The 16,425-nt window shown below is 45.5% G+C and overlaps 1 long non-coding RNA gene across 1 annotated transcript; it reads right to left on the reverse strand.

Annotated features, from left to right (window-relative positions):
* Positions 1-10,009: 10,009 nt before the first annotated feature.
* LOC146400174 (uncharacterized) lies at positions 10,010-16,425 on the reverse strand. Its single transcript, XR_014816472.1, has 3 exons — positions 16,108-16,425; positions 14,688-14,830; positions 10,010-10,825 (listed from the first exon to the last, which is right to left on the reverse strand). It is a non-coding gene; the product is annotated as an uncharacterized LOC146400174 (long non-coding RNA).

The following is a 16,425-nucleotide window of genomic DNA, read 5'->3' on the forward strand; positions in this document are numbered from 1 at the left end:
TGGGGCACATACACATGTATGAAACATGCAGGGAAAGATCTGAAGGAAAGCCAAAAATAAAAGTGATAACAGTGTTCACTTCCAGGGACTGGGAACAGGAATGGAGAAGGGATGCGATTGCCAAAGAGGCCTTGAGCCTTCTCTATCATGGTCTAGCTCGGTACAAGGCAAGTGAATTTATGGATCACGCATTTAGTTAAAGCCGTTGCTTTCATACTTAAAAGTGGAGGAGATGAGAAGACAGCATCCTTTCTCAACGGTTTCACACGCTTTTAAATGATGTGTTAAAATATAAGTCAGCATAATCTGCACAGCAATGGAGTAATAACAGCTAACATTTGTTGAGTTCTTATTCTGTACTGTGGGTGATCTCTTTAACCATATAATTCTGACGACAACCAGAAAAGTAGGAATACTTGTTATCCCTGCTTTATAGGTATGAAAACAGGCTCTGAGGGATGTGACCAAGCTCACCAAACCAGTGAGTATATAGAACAGGGACTGAAACACATCCAGAGTCTAGACCCTTAACCAACAGTGCTGTGTTGCACAAGGGTAGCGATGGCTTAAGATGATTTACTGTGATAGAGTCGGGAACTGGAAATATTCGTGAACTTGGATGGGCAAAGCTGCAAGGGGAGTCCGGTTATGACAGACCAGGCTACCTACCCACACAATAGCCGTTTCTTCTTTCTTTTCCCCTAAAAAGACTCTAACTTGGTGCCAGGTGTCAAAGTCCCTCCCTGGAGTTCCCGTTGTGGCACAGTAGTTAACGAATCCGACTAGGAACCATGAGGTTGAGGGTTTGATCCCTGGCCTTGCTCAGTGTGTTAAGGATCTGGTGTTGCCGTGAGCTGTGGTGTGGGTCGCAGACGCGGCTCGGATCCCGCATTGCTTTGGCTCTGGCATAGGCCAGAGACTACAGCTCCGATTGGACCCCTAGCCTGGGAACCTCCATATGCCGCGGGAGTGGCCCAAGAAATAGCAAAAAAGACAAAAAAAAAAAAAAAAGTCCCTCCCTTGAAACCCTCATCCCTCCGTCGCCAGAGAGGCAGTGATACGGGGCTGGCCAATGAGATGCAAGCAGAGATTGTTTGCAGGAAAGTGTGTTAAGGGACAAATGCAGCTGTAGGAACCACTTTGGCCTCGTGCCCTTCATCGTTCATCCTTTTCCTTACTTAGAATACAGAAGTAGGAGTTCCCGTCATGGTGCAGCAGAAACAATCCGACTAGGAACCATGAGGTTGCGGGTTCCATCCCAGGCCTCACTCAGTGAGTTAAGGATCTGCTGTTGCTGTGAGCTGTGGTGTAGGTCGTAGACACGGCTCAGATCCTGCATTGCTATGACTGCGGTGTAGGCTGGCAGCTACAGCTCCCATTCGACCCCTAGCCTGGGAACCTCCATATGCCGCAGGTGCAGCCCTAAAAGCTCAAAAGACAAAAAAAAAAAAAAAGAAAAAGAAAAAAAAGGAATACAGAAATAATTCTGGGAGCTGCAAAAGCCATCTTTAGATCATGAGAAAAGCCACTTTCTAAGGGTGGTGGAGCAAAACCATCTGAGTTTGGGACCTTAATTACATCCTGATACTATGGCATAGCCTGGCAGCTACCTCTGACTTCTTATAAGAGGAAAATAAACCTTGTTTGAAGTTAAGCTCATAGTCAGGTTCCAAATGTGGACACATGTTGTCTAACAAACACACAAGGGTCTAAAGAGACTTGTTTGGGGGAAAAATAGAGATGCCGGAAAGGCCTTAGCCTAGCCCTGGCTTTGAAAACATAAAAGAATTGCTCCTTCATCCCAAGGTCCCCTGGGACCACCAGGCCTAGACCATCTGCCAGACACACCAGGCTGTCAGACAGACACACAGCCCCCAAAGACTCAGGGAGGAGTTCCCGTCGTGGCTCAGTGGTTAACGAACACAACTAGTATTTATGAGGACTCAGGTTCCATCCCTGGCCTCCATCATGGGTTAAGGATCCAGCGTTGCCATGAGCTGCAATGTAGGTTGCAGACGCTGCTGGGATCTGGTGTGGCTGTGGTTGTGGCGCAGGCCGGCAGCTACAGCTCCCGTGAGACCCCTAGCCTGGGAAACTCCATATGCCACAGGTGTGGCCCTAAAAAGACAAAAAATAAAAACCTCAGGGAAACATGGAATGGAGGGGTGGGGGGTGCACAGGGCTTCACATCCCCCTAAACAAAAACACAGCAGAGGGACAGGCTGCTGAAGAGCTGAGTATCCGCACATTGACCCCAGTGTTCAGGGCCAGAGAGCCACTCCACATATAGCAGCAGCAAGTGTGGCGAGGGAAGGGCAGGGGCTTTGGCAGCTGCGTGTTTTGAACCTGCCTGGGCAGCTCCCTGAACATTTGTTTCTAAAGCAGGCAAGGCAAGGGGACATTTCAGGGAGGAAAATGGAGCTGAGGAGAAGGGAAGAGAAGAATGTCACACACCCTCGAAACGGATTCTATCCCCCTAGGCAATCTAGGTCATTGCAGATGGGCCAAGTCTCCCCTGATGGGATTCCCTGAGCCTAACCACACCCTAGACTGGGACTGGGCCAAGGGTCAGCTAGACCAGAGCTAGGCTAGACTAGAGGCTGTTTGAAAGTCAAAGGAGACCAGAGTGTCAGTCAGCGACAGGAAAGGGAAGGAGCCTTTTGAGAAGGAGTCAACGGGGTGGAGCTACTCAGAGAGGCTGGGAGGATGGGGCTGTGGCCAGGAGGCCAGGCAGCATAGGAGCTGGGTTTGGCCATCTTTACCAAGAGATGGCAGGCAGGGAAGAAAGGGACAAATGTGGTAGTGGCTTTAACAACGCAGTGACGTAGAGGAAAGGAGGGAAGTTCGGGCAAGAGAGGGAGCCAGCAGGACTGAAAGGGCACAGAGTGGGACTTCAGACTGGCAGGCAGCAGCCAGGCCCTTCTCCCTCTGCCACCTCAGCTCCTAGGATGCCTACTCTCCCTTTTTTTTGCTGTTAGGGTCCTTTCATCTTTTTTGCTTTGAAGATCTCCAAGAGAACTTGAACTTCAGCTAGACAATCTTAAACATCAAATATTTTTAACATCCAAAGACATGAGGCACAACAGTCAATTCCAAGTGACAAGGCTATTGTGACCATTTAAATCACGCTGCAGAGAGCCAGCCCTCAACAGAAACCTAAGAATGTTTCCCAATGAAGCCTAAAACTTGAAAGTGAGCAAGGAATTGGAACCACCTGATCCAACCCCTTTACTTTATAAATGAGAATCTGAAGGTCAGAGAAGGAGGGGAATGGCCCAAGTGGTACAGCTAGTCAGGGTATTATAAAAGGAAACATAGAAACATATACCAGGAACTTTCCACCTGACAGCCCTTGATTCCTTTAATTTTTGCTTATTTGTTTTGTTTTGTTGGGCCACACTTGCTGCATGCAACCCTTGCCACAACAGCAGCCACCCAAGCCACTACAGTGACAATGCTAGATCCTTAACCCACTGCGCCACAAAAGAAGTCCTAATTCATTTAATTTTTACGTCAGCCCTATCAAGTAGATATTCTGACAGGTAAAGTAATTCATCTGAGGTCACACAGAGACTGTTAGGGGGAGAGCTGGGGTTTGAACTCACATACTCTAGCTTCAGAAAGTCTGTGCCCTTAACCATTTTTATTCTCTTGCTTCTCTCAGTAGCTTTTTCTCCACTCTTTCCAAGCTACCTCCACTGTCCCCTATCCCTCTGCCTCTTTGCACCGCATCCCCCCAACCTGCCACCTCTTTTCAATGTCAGTGGGGGTCCTCACCCTTGCTCCTGTGCTCTGATAGAGGCAGGAGAGAAGGATGGACTTTTTGCAGTATGAAGAGAATGGCAGAGGAAGCATGAAAGGGTGATGGCTGCCCTGGAGGCCATGGAAAGGGCTGAGGCAGAAGCCTAGGAGGATCAGGCCTTACAGCTTCTGCTGAGCTCCTGGGGTGAACTGGCCTCCTCTCCCCATCTCTTGTTTGGAGCCGGAAGTTGTCAGGTGGTGTTCATGGAGACTTGGTGAGGTGGGAACCTTGATAAGCCGTGGGAAATGGTACGAAAAATTTGATCATATGCGTTTTTTCACATCATGCCTCCTCTGATACAAAAGCTGACGCAGAAGGAACCAGACTCTTGGTGTTGCCCTCTCCCACATCTCCTGGGATCCCAGGAAAGACACCATGGTAGAGGCAAGATTACTGGGGCTGAGTTAGGAAATTAGGGTTCAAATTCTAGCCCTGCCACTTCACTAACTTGTTTGGCCTTAAGCGCATCATCACATCATTTCTTGGCACCTCAGCTTATTCATCTGTGAAGTGAGCAAGAGCGCCCAGCTCAAGCTTGGCAGGCAGGTGGCCTGCATAGACTCTTGGTCACAACTGAATCTGGGGAGACAGGCAGCCCCAGCTTTCAGGAGAAAACCTGAGCAAGACTCCTAGCTCGAGGGTCATGGTGGCAGCATCTAATTGAAGGAGAGCCCCATGCTGTTTGATTTGAAGCTATATTTGCATAGACAGCACACTGGTTTGGTTTGGTTTGGTTTGGTTTGATACTAAAAAATTCTATCTGGAGCTCCTGTTGGGGTACAGCAAAAATGAATCTGACTAGCATCCACAAGGATGCCAGTTCGATCCCTGGCCTCACTCAGTGGGTTAAGGACCCGGTGTTGCAATGAGCTGTGGTGTAGGTTGCAGACACAGCTTGGATCCCACGTTGCTAGAGCTGTGGCGTAGGTTGGGAGCTGAAGCTCCAATTTGACCTCTATCCTAGGAACTTCCACATGCTACTGGTGTGGCCCTGAAAAAGAAAGAAAAAAAAAATTCTATCTCATCATAACATAAACATAATAGGGAGCTATTAATAAATTAATTTTAAACATTTTCATTATAAAGTAATACATTCTCATTTCTAAACATTTCAAAATGTAAGAGGGAGTTCCCATTATGGCTCAGCAGGTTAAGAACCCAAATGGACCCATGAGGATGCAGGTTCGATCCCTGGCCACGCTCAGTGGGTTAAGGATCTGGCATTGCTGCAAGCCATGGAGTAGATCGCAGACGCAACTCAGATACCAAGTTGCTGTGGATGTCGTGTAGGCCTGCAACTGCAGCTCCAATTTTATCCTCCCTAGCCCAGGAACTTCTATATGTCACAAGTGTGGTGGTAAAAAAAAAAAAAAACAAAAACAAAAACAAAAATAAAATGTTGGAAAATCAACCATAACTCTACCATTAAATTTTACTATTTTATTACATTTTATTTTATTTTATTCTTGTCTTTTTAGGGCCACACCCGCAGCATATGGAAGTTACCAGGTGAGGGGGTGAATTGGAGCTACAGCTGCTGGCCTACGCCACAGTCACAGAAACACCAGATCTGAGCCAAGTTTGCAACCTACACCACAGTTCACAGCAACACTGGATCCTTAACCCACTGAATGAGGCCAGGGATTGAACCCGAATCCTTGTGGATACTAGCGAGGTTCATTACCATTGAGCCACAATAGAAACTCTCTACCATTAAATATTAATATATATATTTTTCCAATTTTTCCGTGTGCTTTTTCTGTTTGTTTTGACTTTGGTAAGATGTTGACAACAACTGATTAGGTTTTATTTTCCCCTAGGACAAAATTGTAAATACATACATATGTGTGTGTGTTATAAATAAGCATAATATAAATACATAAGGTATATATATATATATATATATGAGAGAGAAAGAAAGGGATGGGAGCGGGGAAGAGAAAGGTTTATTTTAAGGAACTGGCTCATAGGATTTTGGAGGCTTAGCAAATCTAAAAGAGTTGGAGACTCAGAGAAACATTGCAGATTGAGTCAGCAGAATTCCTTCTTGCTCAGGGGAAGTTACTCTTTGTTCCACTAAGGCCTTCAACAGATTAGGTGAGGCCCACCTACGTTATTAAGGGTAAACTGCTTTACTTAAAGTCCACCAGTTTAATCTCATCCGAAAACACCTTCACGGAAGCCATGGGCACATGGCCCGGCCTAGTCGATACATAATATTAATACTTTGCAAAAGCTTTTTATGCATAAAGTTCTGAGGGTCAAATGGAGCTCTGTGTAAACTGCCTCTCATCCCATAACAGTATTTGTGTAAAGCTTTGTGGAAACTATGCCAGGTGTACAACCTTGGCCAGGTTCAGCTTAATTCTAGGAAGAGTTTTCAGCAGGTGTGGCGGTGTGCGTGGGCTGGGTTTCCTCTCTGGAGTCAGCAATTGCTTCTTTTGTTTAGATGGTAGCATGAGGATGGGGGTGCATGGAGCAGATGGAAAGTGTGGGCAGAGATGGTTAAATCACAGGACTTGCCCTGGCGAAGTCACTTGGCTTGAAGGAACCGGGTGGGACAATGACATCCTACTGGAGCCTCTTAAGAGACAATGAAATGGACTTGTCTATTTCTCTAGATTGTGTCCTCTGGACAGCCTGCCAGCCCAACCCTATGGCTTTGACCAAACTCCGTCACCCTCCGAAGAGAGCTGGATGCAGCCAAGGCAATAAAGGGAATTAAAACTCTGGCAAAGGTGGGAAAAGACTTCAGGCCAAGGAGAAAATGGGAGTTGGAGCAATGAGCTATTTCTATCTTCTCCAAGATTACCAGTCTGGCTGGCAGGCATCTCTATCAAGAGAAATTTGCAGAGCATGCGAGCCAGTAGGTCATAGGGTCTGAGGAAGGCATGGCCCCACCTCTGCCCCACCCCCCAGCACACAGCCAGCAATCTCGTCATCAGCAACGTTAGTCATTCCCCAGCCTAAGATAGAGGCTGTCCTGGAGCCTTAGCAGGAAAGGTCAGTTGATTTAAATAGCTGTGGCATCTGCAAGCAACTTTCCTGGCCTAAGAAAGGAAACCCAAGCCACCAGAGATGATGTGCCCATGGTTCTGCCTATGGTGGTAGGGGCAGAAAGGGAGGCTAGCAGGCATTTGTTAGGCTCGGCTGTGTTCCCTATGAAGTGTGCTTTGGCACCTCCATCTTGAGGGCTGTCCATCAATATAAGCTTGTTGTAGGTGATGAAAAAATCTCAGCGAGACTAAATGATTTGCCCAAAAGTAAGAGGATCTGCACTGCTCCTTCAATGACTCAGGCCTATAGACTTAGTGCCAGGGACCTAAACAATATAGGTCTTTTTTGCTGGAAAAATCATAAACACATTAATTTTTCTACCTCCAAACTGTAGAGAAAAACCATCACAAACAATTCCCTCTCAGTCCTGTCTTGAGTAAGTCATCATCAGTACTTGTAAATTATACCAGTTATCGTCTATGAATATAAGCATATAACTGTGTCTGGGAGAGGGTGTGTGTGTTTCATGTGCATGCACACAAATGGTTGAATACAATATGTTCTTTCACACCTTGCGTTTTCACTCAACAATATAGGTCCAATTTCCCTATCAGTACACAGAGACCTCCTTCATTCTTTTTTATTTTTTATGGTTTTTTTTTTTTTTTAGTCTTTTTGCCATTTCTAGGGCCGCTTCCTGCGGTATATGGAGGTTCCCAGGCTAGGGGTCGAATCAGAGCTGCAGCCACAGCAACTCGGGATCCGAGCTGTGTCTGCAACCTACACCACAACTCACGACAACGCCGGATCCTTAACCCACTGAGCAAGGCCAGGGATCGAACCCGCAACCTCATGGTTCCTAGTCAGATTCGTTAACCACTGAGCCACGACGGGAACTCCTAGACCTCCTTCATTCTTGAAACAGCTGTGTGCAATATATATATGTCTGAGCCATACTTATCTAACCACTTGGTTTCAACAGTTCGCTAATATAAATGATAGGGTAATGATCTTTCCTGTACCCATCTTTAAGCATGAGCAGACAGGAATTAAGAAGACCCTCTTCTGACTAAAGAAACAACACACTCAAAGGACACCCTCTGTTGGGTTCACAGAACAGAAAGCCGGACAGTGGGACTGAGCATAGGGAGTAGGGGCACTCTGGTCTGAGATGAAATTAGAGAAGCAGGAATAGTCCAGCTCAAAGCAGGGTCAACATGGAGTTCCCTGGTGGCCCAGCAGTTAAGGATTCAGTGTTGTCACTGCTTGGCTCAGTTCAGTCCTTAGCCTGGGAACTTCCACATGTCGCAAAACAAACAAGCAAACAAAATCACACAGGCAGGGCCCACCGAATGGACCTCGAATTCCATTACAGTAACAATGGGAAACGATGAAAATGTGTTGGAAGAGACGGGACATAATTCAATTTAGGTTTTTGAAAGATTGTGAAAGTGTTTGAAAGATTTTCCTGTTTGTTGTCAGAGAATATATTCTCTGAGCTTAGAGTTGAAGGAGGAACACCATTGGCAAGGCTGAAGTGGAAGAACAAAGCGAGGGATGATGGTGACTTGGACGGGGACTCGTGATGGGATGGATTCAAATGGAAGGATTCAAATGTATGTGTAAATAAAACATAGAGGATTTGCTGATAGACAGGATGGGGAAGGGGCATACCAGGAATGAAAAGCAGAGATAAAAATCAATCCCTAGGTGGAGTTCCCTTGTGGTGCGATGGGTTAAGGATCTGGCCTTGTCTCTACAGTGGTTTGGGTCAATGCGGTGGCACAGGTTCAATTCCCAGCCCGAAAACATCTGAATGCCACAGGAGCAGACAAAAAAAAATCAGTTAGTCAATTACTAGGTTTGGGGCCCCAATGGCTGGTACCAGAGAGGTGGGGAGGAAGGAGGCTCCAAAATAAAAGGCTCCATATTGGACATACAAGTTTTAGGTTCCTATTAGATAGTGAGGTTATCAACTATGTAGTTAGATATGGGAGCGCTCAAGGGAAAGATCTGGACAGGAGATAAAAACTGGGACATATAGTCTGAGGGTTACCAGGGAGGTATATACATAGAACCCTAGAAACTCCCCAAAATTTAGAGATTGGAACCAGTCAGGGGAAGAGGAGGGACCAGTGAAAGAGACTGAAAAGGAAAGGCCAGTAGAGATGTAGCAGGTAAGGAAGGGCTAAGAATTCACAGGAATATCTGGGAATCCAAGAGCTCTGGCTTCATATCAATGAGATGGAAGGAATAAGTTAGGATTATATGCATAGAAGGTCTGCTGATCACAAGCCAGGAGTTCCAGAGAGCACCGTGGAGTGGTCACATGTGGAGAAGGGAGGAATCAATTGGCCCACACTGGGAGATGTGTGGAACAGCACAGATTTGAGAGACCCCAACGGTCTGAGGTATGGAGCTGAGGTATGGAGCTCTGGCTGGATGGAGAAAAATAAAGATGGGGGCTTGATGGAATTAGAATTGGGTAAGCAGTTCAAAGTGTGGTCCAGAATCTTCCTCATGCCTGAGTGAGGAGACTAGGCTTTGTAGCATCAAGTTCTCTCTCATAGCTTGGGATATCATGAGTCATACTTTACAAGTATAAAAAATTACTCTTGGTAAGTTTAAGTAAATTGATGCCAGACAGAGAATGAACCAGAGCTTTGTAGGATTCTGAAGCTGAGCGGTATTTCCTAAACTTGATGAGAAGAATCTCTGGGGATGGTTCTTCAAAATACATACTCTCTCAAAGTTCCCATCGTGGCTTAGTGGTTAACGAACCTGACTAGCATCCATGAAGATGCAAGTTTGATCCCTGGCCTCGCTCAGTAGGTTAAGGATCCGGCATTGCCATGAACTGTGGTATAGGTCAAAGAGGTGGCTTGGATCTGGCATTGCTGTGGCTGTGGTGTAGGCTCGAATTCAACCCCTAGCCTGGGAACCTCCATATGCCATGGGTACAGCCCTGAAAAGACAAAAAAAAAAAAAAAATTAAATACCTGCTCTCTCCCTCCTCTGAGATTATCATGCCATTAGGTCTATGGTGGGGGTCCCTGATTCTGAAAAATTTATAATTTCACCCCTTTTTACAGTTGTGGAAAGATGGTACTGGGAGCACAGAACTCTTTGGATAGTTTGGAATTTCAGGGGACCATCTCTTTTATGGCTGTGATGTTACATATCCCCATCAATGAAAAACAAACATAAAAATAAGTTCTTTGCCTTTTAGAAAGCAAAATTTACATGGTCAAGGAACACACCAGCTGTATAGCAACTGTAGATGGAGAAAACATTCTTCTGAGGGAAATCAGGGACATCACACTTAGTGTCTGTGGTTCTTCCTTTCCTTGAACCTTCTCTCCACCTGCCTTTTAGGGATAGTCTGAAGGTGCAACAGGTTGCACCTGCTAACTCCTAGTATGTACTTAAATGTGAGGAGCCCACGAAACTGTGAGAATCATAGTGGCAAATTCACCTTGTTTGTTTCCCTTCTTCATCCACTTGGTCATTTTAGCCCAGGTGACAGCTTTTAAGGAATATGATAGAGTCACCGATCACCTTTTAACTCACGAAGGAAAGCTTAATGGATATGACAGAGGTATGCTCCACTTTTCAAAAGTTCAATTTACTCCAGGTTCCTTTACGCCTCTTCAATTCTAGGCGCCTTTGTAGAAGCGGCGTGCACCCCAAGCAGTGAGAGGGACGTGTGACCAAGCACTTCCTGGGAACCACTCTCAGCATCTCAGCATCAAGCTGCCATGGCTTTGAACCGTGTCTGTGAGCATCTGTGCTTTATCTCAGTTTACTTTGTGCCTCCACTAGCAAGATGTGTCCTCCAGGGTGACTGCTGATTCACGTTATGCCATTTTCACTTAGGAACTGTTTCAAGGCACGTTCTCCTTTCGTAAAGTGAGGGAAACCTGTATCCTCTTCAGGTTCTTCCTCTGTTCTCTCCTGTCTCTGCCCCAGCATAAAGTCACTTCCCAATCAGTTTCCATTCCAAATATAAACTGGGTGAATCCAGTTCTGTAAAGAAGAAGACCAAGGCACCAGGAAGTCAAACTTTTTTTTTTTGGCTTTTTAGGGAGGCACTCGAGGCATATGGATGGAGGTTCCCAGGCTAGGGGTCCAATCAGAGCTACAGCTGCTGGCCTATGCCACAGCCACAGCAATGCAGGATCTAAGCCATGTCTGCAACCTACACCACAGCTCATGGCAATGCTGGATCCTTAACCCACTGAGCGAGGCCAGGGATCGAACCCGCAACCTCACGGTTCCTAGTCAGATTTGTTTTCCCCTGTGCCATAACGGGAACTCCTGGGCCAGCCTCTTCAGGTGAGCCCTACAGTCCTTCCCCTGGGAAGTCCTGTCAGCCTTCTGAGCCCTCCAAACATTACCAATGTTCCTTCAGTCTTGGGGAATATTTCCTTTAAGTCTTCTCAGAGATTCCCTTTCTTGGGGTTCCTGTCTGTTCCCTCCCCCTATAGGATTTAGAGTTTGAGCTTTCATTTAATGACTGCTAGGGAAGTGGTTTTCCTGTAGCTTCATATTTCCACCCAGCAACCCTGAGGCAAAGAAACAAGAATCCCAGACAACTGCTGGCCAAGTGGTGGAGCCAGCTGGGGGTGGGGGAAGGGAGGACTGCCTGCTAATGTGCACTTGGAACCATCCTCAGTAACCTTAGCACAAGGGTATCCAGGATACTGTACACTGAGTGAATGTTGCCGTAATTTTTTTTTTTTTTGGGTCTTTTTAGGGCCCCACCCGCAGCATATGGAGGTTCCCAGGCTAGGGGTCCAATTAGAGCTACAGCTGCTGGCCTACACCATAGCCACAGCAACGCAGATCCGAGCCATGTCTGTGACCTACACCACAGCTCACACAATGCCAGATCCTTAACCCACTGAGCGAGGCCAGGGATCGAACCCACTTCCTCATGGATGCTAGTTGGGTTCGTTAACCACTGAGCCACAATGGGAACTCCTGTTGCCCTAATTTTTTAAAACACAAATTTTGGAAATGAGACAGGTAAGTGTGTTTTTTTTGTTTTTTGTTTTTGTTTTTGTTTTTTTTTCATCTTTTTGCCTTTCCTAGGGCCGCTTCCCACGGTATATGGAGGTTCCCAGGCTAGGAGTCTAATCAGAGCTGTAGCCACTGGTCTATGCCAGAGCCACAGCAACTCGGGATCCGAGCTGTGTCTGCGACCTACACCACAACTCACGGCAACGCCGGATCCTTAACCCACTGAGCAAGGCCAGGGATCGAACCCGCAACCTCAGGGTTCCTAGTCAGATTCGTAACCACTGCGCCATGACGGGACCTCCCAGGTAAGGTTTTTAATACTGACAAAATTTTAGAAAAGTCATGAGAGCAAATTATCAACTGGCAATCAAAAACAAAAAGCCTGATCATTCATGTCAAATTGGCTAAAAAGTCATGACAACCTGGCCAGATGTTTTTTTTTTTCTTTTTCTTTTCTTTTCCTTCTTTCTTTCATTTTGGTAGTGTCACTAAACTAGTAGATAGGACAGTTTTTTTTTTTTTGTTTTTTGTTTTTTTTTTTTGCAAAATCTGTCTCGATTTCAGTAAGACATTTGAAAACAAAATCTCTTAGGAAAACCCAGAGTTCCTATGGTGGCACAGCAGAAACGGTGGCTACAGCTCATATTAGATCCCTAGCCTGGGAACCTCCATATGCCTCAGGTGTGGCCCTAAAAAAATAAAAAACAAAACAAAACAAAAAAACAAAAAAAACTCTTAGGAACAAACAAAACAAGCTTAAATAATGTAAACTGGAGAAAAGAAAGTTAGATGGATTGGTATCTTGTGGAACAGCTAATAGTCATAATGTTGACTGATGAAATTATTCCAACCTCAAAGGAAGTCTTTTCGAGTTTTGCAGCAGAAGAGTCTACTTATCTCTGTCTCTATCCTGTTTTTTGTCATTTACTTGATTGGAGAATTTATAGTAATGAAGTTACATAATTTACCAGTGACTCGGTGAAGGAGAAACCAGATACATTTTAAAAGATCCCAATAGCTTGAACAAGTTATACCAAGGTTAGCGAGATGGTATACAACAAGGATAAACTATATCCTTATGAAATCCTGAAAATCATGAGCAGAAGTGAATATTGATTTAAGAGCAATGTCTTCCTTCTCTCAAGGATTTTAATAGATTGCAAAGTCATTAGAGTGATAAGACTTTAAAAGTCAGCAAAATTTTTCTCATGTGAATTAGAAATTTGGTGTCAAGAAAAAAGGAAGAAGCAGGTACCTATTCTGAAATCACACCCATTAAAGCAGTCCTGGAGAATCTGCCTTTTCGAACTGGATCAAGGAGCCAGAGAATATCTAGAGGAATGAGAACAGGCTGGGGCAGGATCTGGAAGTCATTATAGAGCAGAAGCAAATGGGAATGTTCGATGCGAAAAAGAAATGACTCAATAGAGACATGAGAACTGTCTTCAAATCTGTCAAGAACTGTCGTGTGAGAGAAAGATTAGCCTCTTTGGTCTGTGTGATTTCAGAGGACAGCATGAGGATAAAGATGCAACAAAACAAAATAAGAAACAAAAACACAAAAAGCACATAATGACTAGAGAGAAGCCAAATCTTACATTATCCTAAAGAAAAACATGAAGCATTTCATAGAGAGAAAGTGCTTCCTTAGGATATACTGACCTCCCTGCTCTACAGAGTTTGAGCATAAATTGCACAACTGCCTATAATGGATGCTGTAAAAAGGATTCCTAAACCCGAGAGGCTGCACACAATGACCCGTGGGGCAGGAGTTCTTACCCTGAATCCCTGGTTAGACTTCAGGAAGACTATGAAGACACTGAAATATATTTAAAGCTTATTTTAAGGGGTTATCCATAACTATCGATAACTGCTTCTGTTAGTATGTTTGAACCAGAATGTCTGAGAGGAATAACCCCAAATTAAAGTTTAGGGTGATTTCTCTAGGCTAACTTTCAGTTCCGATACTCTAGGATTTGAATTCCTGCACCAACATCTTTAAGCATCAAAGGCCAATGAAACGAAACATCCAATGGGCATGCACTGACAAGATAAGAAGATTCCTCAGATGCCTCGGACATAGATGCAGGCCCTCCATACCTCAGCATCACGACTCTTGGCGTCAGATTTAATTTGATTAAAGAAAAATGAGACCAAGTGACATTTTGTGGGTGCAAATTCAGACCCCTTTACCCTATCTTTGGCACCACTCCCCATGTCTACCCAAGTTCCTGGAAGCAAGTGATAGTGAGTTCTAATCCGCAAATACAGCAGAAGCAAAAGGCCTCAGGTCTCCAGTACCCTCTGGGGTTCCCAACTCTCTAGGCTCTGACTCGTGTAGTCAGCATAGAATTGTGTTGGAGACTGGGTGAACAGAGATGGTGTCATACCCATTTGTCTTCCAACAAGAACACTCCGTGCTCTGCCATGCCAGGCAGCTGCAGCCTCCAATAGAACACCCATGGGCCCAGGGGTGATGCCTGCAGGCAGCTGGTACTCAGTGAACTCCCCCAAAGATCATGAACTGAAAGAGGCCTCCTGCCCAGCTCAAAAGAGGAGAGAACTGTTCAGATGGCATATCTTGTCCCTGGAGACCAAGAATATATGAACAGGCAGGAGAAATGAGTCTTCCTGTGTCTACTCATCCCCCCCTTTCTTCTCTCTTTTCTCTATATCCCTTCTTGCTCTCTTTCCATATCCTCTCTCTACTTCTTTAATTGTTCTTCCCCTCCCCTTCTGTCGTGACCTCTCAGTTGGCTCAGCGAAACTCTTCAAGATTTTCGTTACATAATGTGGCTTATGAAACCAAAATAACACTGCTGCCTGCTATGCCAGGCTGGGTGAAACCCAGATGAAAAGAAAACACCTGATGCTCCATGATCCTGGGCTTGCTTGGAGTCTTTGCAAGGAGATCAGCAGAAAAGGTTTGTATGTTCCAAGGGCACCGGCCGTCTAGGTCCCTCTTGAGATGAACTCAGTCAGGTCTGGCTGGTCTTGGAGTTTTCCAGTCTGTGAAAAGGCAGAGGGAGAACAGGTCAGAGACAAAGGTGGGTAGGGATAGAGTGGGTGTGGCAGAGGGAGACTCAGTGATTAAATAAATGTGAGAACTAGGACAAGAAACTTCCATTCTTTTTTTTTTTTTTTTTGTCTTTTCTAGGGCTGCACTCATAGCATATGGAGCTTCTCAGGCTAGGGTTCTAATCAGAGCTGTAGCTGCTGGCCTCTGCCAGAGCCACAGCCACACAGGATCTGAACTGTGTCTGCGACCTACACCACAGCTCAGGGCAACGCCGGATCCTTAACCCACTGAGTGAGGCCAGGGATTGAGCCCGCAACCTCATGGCTGGCTCCTAGTCGGATTCGTTAACCACTGAACCATGATAGGAACTCCTTTTTTGTCTTTTTAGGGCCGCACTCGTGGCACATGGAGGTCCCCAGGCTAGGGGTGGAATCAGAGCTGTAGCTGCTGGCCTACACCATAGCCACAGCAATGTTGGATCCCTAACCCACTGAGCAAGGCCAGGGATTGAACCCTCATCCTCATGGATACTAGTTGGTTTCATTAACCGCTGAGACATGATGGGAACTCCAAACCGTCCATTCTTTCTACACTCTCTCACCACCTCTGGAATTCATAGTTGGTATCTCTGCTGAAAACTGCACAACCCACATTAGTAATTCCCAGAAGTGTTTCTGGGTTTCTCAATAGTTGTTTAGACAAAGGACAGGTTCATAGCAATAGTTTCAAGCTCCCAGAGTGATTTATATTAAGTTACATATTCCCCCCCCCCCGGGGGGGGTGTCCCTGGCTCCCAGATCTTGATTATTCAGGCAGAAATATGAATGGGACCCTCTTAGGGTCTCTCCTGAGAATGCCACGTTAAGAACATGGAAGTCTAGAAGAGGGTGATTTCAGTTGTATTATCCTGTTGAGGATTTGCCTTTCTTTCCGAAGTGTCAGAAGAAGGGCTAATCCATAATGTCACTTTTTAGGAAGAGAGAAATTTAGCTTAGGCTAAGGGGAGGGGGGCAGAATCCATCACCTTGTATATATGTCTTCTCCAAACATTTCAATCCAGGTGAAATGTGGATCACAATCACTCTCAAGGGCATCTTTGATGGGAAGGTGATAGCTCACAGAGGAGCATGCAGGTTTGGGCTTGTAGTGGAGCCACTATGAACGCAGAGGTTGCAACTGGTTTTGGAAGGTCTACAGGAGTCCAGTCTGGGAATTTACTTTATATGCACATACTCTTTGGGGCTTTTTTAGTCCCTGGAAATATTACCTCCATCTTCTTGTCTGCTCCAGGTACCCTCTATGGCTCCCAGAGGACCTTCCTGCTCTTTGGGATGTAGAAGGGAAAAGAAGTAACCAAATGATCCCTCACTCCCAATTCAGTGCAGACACTGAACTGCAAATCCTTACTTCCACTCTCTGACAGACAAGAGGAAATAATTTTAAAGAGGAATTAAAGGCAAGAAATGAGAAACTTTGGAGTTCCCATTGTGGCTCAGTGGTCAATGAACCTAATATCCGTGGGGAGGCAGGTTTGATCCCTGGCCTCACTCAGTGGGTTAAGGATCTAGCATTGCCGTGAGCTGTG

Source organism: Sus scrofa, chromosome 9 (genome assembly GCF_054392235.1).
Source record: "Sus scrofa isolate SSC_HxYL_T2T_F1_AM1 chromosome 9, Sscrofa_HxYL_maternal_Yorkshire_Landrace_v2.0, whole genome shotgun sequence".
Classification (NCBI taxonomy): Eukaryota; Metazoa; Chordata; class Mammalia; order Artiodactyla; family Suidae; genus Sus; species Sus scrofa.